This window comes from Strix aluco, chromosome 4, assembly GCF_031877795.1.
Source record: "Strix aluco isolate bStrAlu1 chromosome 4, bStrAlu1.hap1, whole genome shotgun sequence".
NCBI lineage: Eukaryota > Metazoa > Chordata > Aves > Strigiformes > Strigidae > Strix > Strix aluco.
In genome coordinates this window covers 84411474-84421281 of record NC_133934.1, presented here as the reverse complement: position 1 = coordinate 84421281, position 9808 = coordinate 84411474, and the positions used below count along the sequence as shown (strand labels likewise).

General features: G+C 44.4%; 1 long non-coding RNA gene across 1 annotated transcript; it reads left to right on the top strand.

Annotated features, from left to right (window-relative positions):
- Window positions 1-2705: 2705 nt before the first annotated feature.
- On the top strand, window positions 2706-9140 carry LOC141923201 (uncharacterized). The gene is made up of 5 exons (XR_012623222.1): window positions 2706-2756; window positions 3433-3650; window positions 4908-5037; window positions 7645-7728; window positions 8795-9140. It is a non-coding gene; the product is annotated as an uncharacterized LOC141923201 (long non-coding RNA).
- The last annotated feature ends 668 nt before the right edge of the window (window positions 9141-9808 follow it).

Genomic DNA, 9808 nt, shown 5'->3' with positions numbered 1-9808 from the left:
CGGAGTCTTCTTAAATAACTGCCTTGCACAAAAGCAAGCACAGCTAGCCGACTGAAAATGCCCTCCGCCTCCAGCTAAACAGCTCAATAGCGTTTCCAGTTACATACTGCAGAGTTGAAAGCTGGGCTCTCATGCTACATGCCAAGCTCACCTCTATAGATGTGCCTAATAATTCTAGGATTTCCTTTTTTTCCTGAATACAACACAATTCTGCTGAAAAGCAGGAAGGCATTTTATAACTCCATGCTTTTCTGAGAATGAGTGGCTGGAGGTTTACAGTTCCACACAGAATACACGATGTTTAGGAGGAAATGCACATTTATTTTGGAGATTTTGAGGGCAAAAATGTCCAACTAAAGGACGCTGCTATTTGAACTGGCCTGTTTGAGAAAGAGCTAGAACACTGTCCATGGGAAAATGGGGATAATTGTTATTATCTAAAATATAACTATTTAATGGGTTTGGGTTGTTATTCCCCAAGCCCCTGCCATGATATTTCACAGAGGTCAGAGATGGGGAAAATTCAGTAGGCAGCAGCTGAAATGATTACAGGATGTGCTGATTTCTGGGGATGAGCCTCTTTAACCAAGTAATAAGTGATAGGACAAGAGGGAATGGCCTCAAGCTGCACCAGGGCAGGGTCAGACTGGCTCTTAGGAAGTATTTCTTTGCAGAAGGGGTTGTTGGGCGTTGGAATGGGCTGCCCAGGGCAGGGGTGGAGTCCCCATCCCTGGAGGGGTCGAAGAGTCGGGTTGACCCAGCGCTGAGGGATCTGGTGGAGTTGGAAACTGTCAGTGCTAGGTTAACGGTTGGACTAGATGATCTTCAAGGTCCTTTCCAACCTAGATGATTCTGTGATTCTGTGAACTGCCCAGAGTGCGCTGATTTTGATCAACACTAAAGAAAGGTTTTAGATTTTGCATAAATACATCTCAGAAAATTCCAATTCAGCAATGCCTTAGTGGCTCTTTTTCTGAATACAAAAAAACCCAAGCAATCCTCCCCAAATCCATCCATGTGCTTGAAAGGGACTAACCTGTATGTATGTGGCAGACACACTGCTAGCCATGAGCAGTTTCCAGAAGTTTCTGACTGGACAAACTGACCCATACGGACAGAGGGTTAAGAAGGGGGGCTAACAGGAGGCCTCGGGAACCACAGGTACACAGCCAGTGGTCTGATGGGAACAAGTTTGTTGGAGCTTTCTGCTTTGCAGTTTTCTCCTTGCCTTCTACTGTAGCGCACACTTGTATTCTTTATTGTCCTCATAGTTTCTACATCATATGTCCACAATGTCCAGCCTGACAGCTGCTTTACTTCCCCAGATTTCAAGATGAAAGCTTGACACTTAAGAAGTTGTAGGATATCTTACCTCCCAGCTTCCTGAGACGAGCACTGGGGATTGGAGCAAGGTTGTCGTTCTGTTCTGTAAAAGGTAGGAGGAATCAGTGGGTAGACTGCTATTCTAAATGAGAAAGTAACGCCTTTGGGCTCTTATTTCTGGTTTTGAGAGTTAGCGATACTGCTTGTAATGTATTGTGGCTGTCATCCAACGCCCCTGGAAACCACCAAAAAGGCTCCTATTGACTTCAGTAATAGTTTGATCAGGCCTTCAACCCACAAAGACACCATTGTTTAGTTTTGCTGCCATTGGGAGTTTTGGCACAGTGCTCCTGCCCCCAGATGCATATATCTACTAAGTCCTTGCAAGCAGTGATTTACATGTGTGATGTATAATCTCTGATGACAGAAAGAGGTTACCTTTTCCCAAACGTGGAGAGACTTTGAGGCTGGATTCCATTGTGAGTGTTCTGGTAAATGCTTTTTCTCTGTTCTGTTAGTAAATATAAAATAACTTATGTGATTGGGTTCTCTTAAAAGACTTGAGTGTAAAACTATACTGGCTCATTGGGTTAGAAATTGTAGAATCAGAAAACATCTTTTAGAAAATGCAGTTAATATTTATAAAATTGCACTGGTTAGGAATTACACTGTAGGAAATGGAAATCTGATTAGTCTCATGATGTATTTAATGAAGTTTATTCAGCCATCTCCTTAGCTCTGCAACAATAATTTAAGAACACAAAAGACTGTGTATGCCATGCTGGATGATGCGTATTAGTAGTGAAAGGGACCTCAGACTCCCAAGCTTTGGACTGTATCTGAAGTTAGACAATGTAGAGCCTATGGAATTGAAAGTTTTGTAGCAGGATTAGTGATAATTTAAAATAATCTGCAACAAAAGAATAAAGCCTGGATGGTTGCTAAGCTACTTGGTTGGTTGGCTTTAAGGAATCTGTAAGACTTCAATACTTTATCTCCTTGCTATAAAGGCTGACTTATTAAACTGAGAAATGCAACGAATTAAAACACAACTTCTTAAAACAGTCCTTAATTGTCATGTATCTTTCTGCTGTCTAATACAGCTTGTATCCAGGATTAATGTTAACAAACTAAGGAATACTTTCCAACTGTGCCCAGTCAGGCAAGGGATAGAGACTTTTTAATCAAGAAGGGATGCTCTGAGAACAGGAGCATCCTCTGAAAAACGAATTTAAAAATATTGCTATGGCCTGATAGTAACAATTCTTAAAAAAAAAAAAAAAAAGAGAGAGAAGCAGATATATGATTAAAGATCCAACTGTGAAAGCTTAAATAGATTTTTTTTTTTTTCCCAATGTTATTCTTCGGGGGGAAAAAATGAAGTTCACTTGGTCCAAAAGAGAAATCATGGCCTGACAGCTCAGAGACAGGAGGTAAACTTGGGTGAAAAAGATCTTCGGGTGTTGAGTGACTGTGGCTTTGTGTGCTAAGCTCAGCTAAATCAGTATATGTCAGATATGCCTACAGGGTGACATCTTGCAGGAGTGTAAACACCAACCTTGAGGAGGCTTTGGATAGAGACTGAATGCCAGATAGTTACACCTTGCCAAGAAGGTGTCATGCACTGAGTATAGGTTTGCACTCTGTCACTTGGCATCGTCCAGAGATCCTCGAATTAACTGTGAATTAAGAACAATCCCTTTCCCAAACGTGTTACTACAGAGCTGCACTAACACAGCTGTACCACTGCCAGACTCCAAGGTAGCAGATAAACATGGGGCTATCTATATGTGCAAAACATCTTTTTCTCAGTGCCTTTGAGCTAGCGCTGAGGTTGCTCAGCATTGCACAGCACAGACATTATCTAAAACTGCCTTTAGAGTTTTGAGGATCATGCTTTAGGATTTGGTTGTCTGCGACCCATATTATGTGTTTAAGAACCTGAGTATCTGTGCTTAATGTAACTGTGTACAGAGCATCCTAAATTTCGTGACTTCTGAGGCTGCAGATGTGAAGACAGTGTTGTGTGTGACAGGGCAAGACTGAAACAAACCATGGCTTGAAAAATAACTATCTGACAAATCTGTGCTGCTGCTTTCTTATATATAGGCCTGGGGTATACATGGATTTAAGTCACCTACTAAAGGAGAATACACCTCTGCTTGGCACATGCTGCCATTCCTTCCTTGCTCCTGAGGAGAGTGATCGTGAAGTGAGCTTACTGGCACTCCTGCCAATAAATTGGTTACTGATTAACCATATGGATTAGGAACAATACAGTCCTTGTGAGTCAGGAATTCTTTATCTGGAAAATGAACATATAAACAGTAAGTATAAGCTATGTTCATCAAATGTTGCATTTTTGAATGATTCTCATCCGCTCATTCCTGATGTTACATCCATTGCAATTAACAGATACAAAAGGAGTATCCTTTACAAAGTATATCCATAGTCCCATGCAGAGATACTCACTTGACTCTTAGAAGCAATACAGCTGTGTTAGCTCTAACTGTGCCTCTGTTAATTACCGTGCTAACATCAGACTGGTTTTGCTCTTACATTCTTTGCCCTTGTGAAGACTGAAGCTTAGCTCATGCTCGGTAGAATATTCTTACTGCACTTGTACTCTTTTGAACTTTCGAAAATGAGAAACAGTTATGAAATGTGTCATTTTGAACTGGCACAGTGGGATCCTGGTGTGTCCTGTGACTGATGTTAGCTGTGTGGCCCAAGCAGAGCTTCCTTGGCCAAATAGAGATTTGTCATATAACAACTAGCCTGTATGTATAAAATGCAGAGCCTTTGTGAAGCAGGATCTGCATCATCATATTCCAGAGTAAAGGTTTTCTTTTCCATATCAGAGCCATGGAAGTCACACATTTTGTCTTGGTGACTTAATTTAAAAAAAAAAAAAGTTTTCATTTGTTTTTCCGCTATAAAATTAAGCTTAGCTTAATTTATATTCATCAAAATGTTTTACACTTTCTTTTTGGATGAAAGTATTCATTAAATTAACAGGAACTAACATGTAGCTCTGAGTGACCTAAAAGGGTACTTCTAAGGAAATAATCAATTCATCTAATATGTTTTACATTTTTTTGTCCCATATTACTTTGCTTGCAATCATGGTGTGGCCTTCTCCCAGACAAATCCTCTTGGAATTGTGCTTGTGTTTAAAAGGGCTCTTGATACCATTTTATGTCAAAGAAAGAGAGGAAGATGGAAGTGGATATGTGCCACGTGAACAAAGTGTTTAGCTGGGAAGAGAACACTGATGATTATTAGGCTGTGCAGCTAGAGCTGGCGTTAACTGCACGTATATGCTTTAAGGGCTTTGAGAACTGAGCTCCAGATAAATAGGTGATTTTTTTCCCCTCTCGTTGTTTTCATACCAGAGAGACTTGAATTTTGTCTTTTGCCAGTATAATTTCAGTGTAACTACACAGAAATCACTAGAGTAAATGCAGACCATCACCTCTGCATAATATTAAAACCAGTTATTACATGATCCTCAATTTTTCACCTCTGTTAGAGTGCAGGTGTCAGTGCCATAAGGCTCAAAGAACTTGTGTACTATCTTCCAGGTCAACTCTTCAAACGAAAGCAGAAGCATTTCATCATCAAAGCTACGTGATCATCAAAAGATAAGTGCAAGCTCCTGCTTGGTGTTTGGGGTTTTTTCCCACTGGAGATTAACTCATGATTATCAAGCTGGTAGGTACTGGTGCACACGAGTGTCTGGAATACCTTTATATAAAAACACAGTCACTATTGTCACTGGATTATTTTTGAGCAATGAGCATATCTTCCTCTTGCAGCATCTGTTTAACTAGAATGTTTCTTGATAAACATTTTGATTGTGACGTTTTGGAAAGCGATCAGCTGCCAGCTGTGAACATTAAAAGACTGAGAATGCAGGGGGGAAATAGTTTGCTCCTAGTAACACCTGGCTTGTTGGATAAACAACAGCTTATTCATGCTCTAATAGAGGTCTAGCAGTAAAACTGTGATCCTCTTAGTGGTGAGTTCGAAATGTAGCATAAGTACAGAAAGCAAGAGACTTGCTTGGAAAAGAGCAAAATGCATGACCAGATGCTAGATGCAGAATGAAAGAATCTGAAAGGTTTGGGGTATCAAAAATTTATTTCAGAATGGAACTCTGAAGACAGTTTCACAACACTGTGAACAGACAGCGATCAGATGCTTAGTTTCAGTGGAGTAGTAGGAAAAAAAAAACAAATCAGAAAAGCCTTTCATTGAACTGCTGGGTTCAGGAAGTTCTGTGTGTTTAGAAATCCATGTTCTGAAACGCTGCCTAAAATTGTGTATTTTTTAATGCATACTGGCATTACCTGCAAGCATTAAAATACTATGAGTATTGGCCTAATATGAAGTTGGGGCCTCTGTGCTAGCAGAGAGTGGCAATAAAATGCACAGCCGTGACTTTCACTTGTAAGTGGCCTAGCTTTGTGACAAGAAACACAATTTGGGATGATTCTCCTAACATTCTAGGTAGGGTTACAGGATTTTGGAAAAATGCAGCAGAGCCAGTCTCCAGAGAAGTACTCTCAGACTTTGCTAAAGAGACAGATGAGGCTGCAGTGCTGTGGGGAGCTTTAATCCGTGCTAGTAGAAATTCAGTAAGACTCGATGTGACTGAGATGAGCTGAAGCCACTTAAAGACTCTTGAAAATTTTACCTGTCATGATGAAGACAGTAATTATGAATGTTAAATATTGTTGTTAAATGTTCTTTCCTCTAATAATGAGCCTCTCAAATTTCAGACCAGTCAGGTCTGCATATATAGTGGACAAAGGGAAACTATCACAGCTGCTCCTTTGTTTTATTGGGTGTTGATTTGGATGGTGTCCTCAGAAGGCTTCTGTGCCTGTAAACTTCCATTCCTTTTGCAAGGCAGATGGTCTCACCCACGCTGCCTGCCCAGCAGTTCTGTACCCAGGCATGTGCTGCCCCCACGCTATGCCAGAGCATGTGCTGCCAGACATGGTTATGGGCCAAAACTGTGCCAGGAAGCATGTTAACACTTCGACAGTGTGGGTGACTGCAAAACAGTGCATGAGCATGGTGCTTGGCTTACAAACATAGCTGTTAGGGTTTGTGATACCAATAGTTCTCTTTCATGCCCCCTGCACTGGGGAACAGGGCCTCTGGCAGCTAGCAGGGCAGTCACAGCGATGGCATCTGCCTGCTGGGTGCAGCAGCTCAGGGAATAGATAGTGCACATGGTACATAAAATCCCTGTGGGGTCCTCACGCTCCTGTGCTTTCTTGGAAGTGGAACAGCTGCAAGAGCTGGGAAAGGATGTCCACAGACCTCTAGCCAATGTCCTGGTGCTTTAGCTACGCTGTTACTCATCTTGTCTGCAGGAGACTGGGTCGGCTCCAGCAGAGAGATTCAGAGCGAGGCACTGCCTACTTTCCTCTTGGAACTTCGTTCTGTTCATAATTAACACATCAGCATTTGGGCCAGACCCTAATTGCTCAGCTCAGGGGTGCGGTCATTTCCCTGGCGCAGGGCTCCAGTCAGTGCTGTGGCTGCGACGGAGGAGGCAGGGAGGGCAGAGAAGCACCGCTGCCAAGGGGCACCTCAGAGGGAGGCAGAGCACGAGGCCAGAGTCACTGCCCTGACTCGTAAGGAGTCCTAAGGCAGGGTGTGAGGTACCACCCTTCAAACTGGGGACTTGGCTGTAGGCAGTGACAGGAAGCTTGCTCGCATAGGCTCCTGCTAGGCACCCACAGAGACCAGACTTTGAGATAAGCTTCAGTTGTCTGTTGTGGACAGGTAGAGAACTGAGGAGTCTGTGGGGCTTGATGGTTCAATTCTGTCGCCTGGCGTTCGGGAGATGAAGGTTTAGATCCTCGCTTTTGTGTCCGTTTCTCTACGCCAAGCAGAAGACTTGCAGTCTCAGGTAACATGGAGAAAAGTAAGTGGCTCACAGTTGTGACAGACTTGTCCTCATAGCAAGACCTGAATATGTAGCTCAAGTAATAGCAGAAGCAGCACAAAAAAAACCTTCTTTCAGAGTAGACAGGACATTAAATCACTGTTCTCAGATTTGGGGGATGCCCCTGAGGCAGGGAAAACAGACTTAGAGAATAACTCACTGGACATGCATGTGTATCCACCTCCTTTATCCTCCAGGACTCAAAACATGCTTCTCAAATACTTTGGGGGTTGGAGAGTCTTAGTTTTAGATACAACCCATGTCTAATACTCTTGAATTGGCTTGTAACTTTTTTTTTTTTTTTCCATTCCCTGAATTTTGCAAAGCCCTTCCTTCTTTTCCTTTCTTGGCTACAGGAATCTTGCGCTGTGAGGCAGAAGTTCCCAACCTGGAAACGTGTGCTTTGGCCCACCCTGAATGTCCTGTTACATGAATGTTGCGTGAGTAAAAGGCATTGTGTGTCATTTAGCACATTTAGCAACAATTGGTGATGCTGGCAGCACAAACTTCAACCTCTTGCCACCTAAGAGCAGGAGGAGTTGGATGACGAGGGCTCTCCCTTTCTGAACAACCTCAGTTTACAGAACAACATGCAATGCTCAGGTGAGCAGGATGGATTCTACGGGGAGCCACCGTCTCGGGCTGTGCCGAAGGGGACAGCGTGTTCAGGCCTCCGTCGGCTGGCTGTGAGCCAGCAAGCGCCTGGCCCAGCCAGGAGTTGCACAAGTAGACAGAAAGATAATCTGGGCTCTGAAGGGTTCTTTGACCCGTGTTTCGTCAGGTGCTGTTCTCTGGCAGCACAGGCTGAAGCCCTTTGGGGGTTTCACCTCCTGGCCAGGGCGGGTCCCATCAGAGCAGGCCGCTGGCTCGTGATGAGGAGCTGTGAGGAGGCTCATCTGGAGCCTCCCCCCCGCCGTGCCCCCTCTGCCCGCTGGCCTGGCACCCGCACCCAAGCCCCGGCCCTGGCCCTGCCGTGGGCTGCGCTGTCGGCGTGCCGGGCCTGGCCCTGGACCTCGCTGATCCCGATGCGGCTTCCCGGTGGGAGCGGGGACCTGCCGCGTCCCTGCAGCCTGGCCTGGTGGGCGGCAGGTGTAGTGCTGGGGCCTGAATAATAGGCCCTGAAACAATGTTCACCTCTAGATGAACCTCACAACCAAACGTTATCCAGTTTTAGTATCTGTTAATTACGGAAATCTGTATTACCATTAGCGTTTATCATTAGTATCTGATCATTAACGAACTATGGATGCTCACTAGTGAAGGATGCAGCTTGGACAGAATATAATCAGTAGTGAGGATGAAATGCTGAGAGAATGTATCCAACTTCCCGATTTAGCCTTGTTCAAGGCTGAGAGCCCAAGTGTTTGGCCTTGTTAGAAACTCCCTTGGTTCTCCCCCTGAGCCCTGGCTGGGCTTTGAGTGGAATCCAACAGGAGGATCAAACCAGATATTTCTGCTCAAAGAAGAGTGCAAGTCTTTCTGACTTTCTGTTTTTTGGTCCATAAGGCTGGACCCTCTTGCAGCGGCTCTGGATGCCTCAGCTACGGGTGGACGCACTGCATAGGGTTTTCCACTCGCCGGGAAAAGGACTCCAAATCCTCGCTGTAACCGGGGCTGCCCAGCACCTGCGGGTCTGCATGTGGGTAACGTATGCAAGTGGTGATGGATCTTTCTTAATCACTGTTCTCCCTGTCGTGTAGTAATGATGAGGTGCATTACCTTCCTTATTCTTATTTTCTATAATTAACTGTAGGTAGTAATAACTAATGTACTATTCTGTATTTTCCTTATTTTCTGTATTACTTGGTTATTCCCTTTAATCATTAACAGTAAAATAAGCCTACTCTTTTCACTCTGGTCTCTGAGTTTAACTGGCACCCTCGATCACAGAACAGCAGCCTCTGGCTGACCCTTTCACCATTGCGGCATCTGTGCTGCTGTCCTTGCTCGGGGGCAGTGGGGCAGTACCCTGTCGTGCAATGCCTGCCTCACCCCTGCCTGTGGCACCTGACATACTTCCTCCTGCCAGGAATCCCCCCTCCGCTGCTCCCCTGCTCCTGGAAGGGGCAGAGCAGGGTTGGGAAGGTAGAGTCCAGGATCACACAGGGATGTTGTGACTGCGGGATCTCCTCCAGGCAGTGAGGCAATGTTTTGGAGGTGTGGAATACATAAACCCTCAGTCTGGTGCATGCGTGTTTGAAAAGATGGAAGGAAAAGAGGTATCTGGAGGCACATGTGTTATTTGTTGTCCATATGGGTGTAACTTCATGCTGTGCTGAATGTGTTAATTAGTTGAAACGAAGACATATTCAGCTGTTTCCAGGCGTTTAGGCCTTCTCATGCATTGAACACACGTGCCAAAGCCATGTGGACTTCCACTTAAACTTGCCCGCTGCACATAAACGAAGGCTTCCCTGGCTCAGCATAACCTTGCTCTTTTCCTTAATACACAAGTCTGACACATGAATACTGAAGCAGACAGACAGCAGAATTTTTCTTAGGCTGGATTATTTGCCTTAT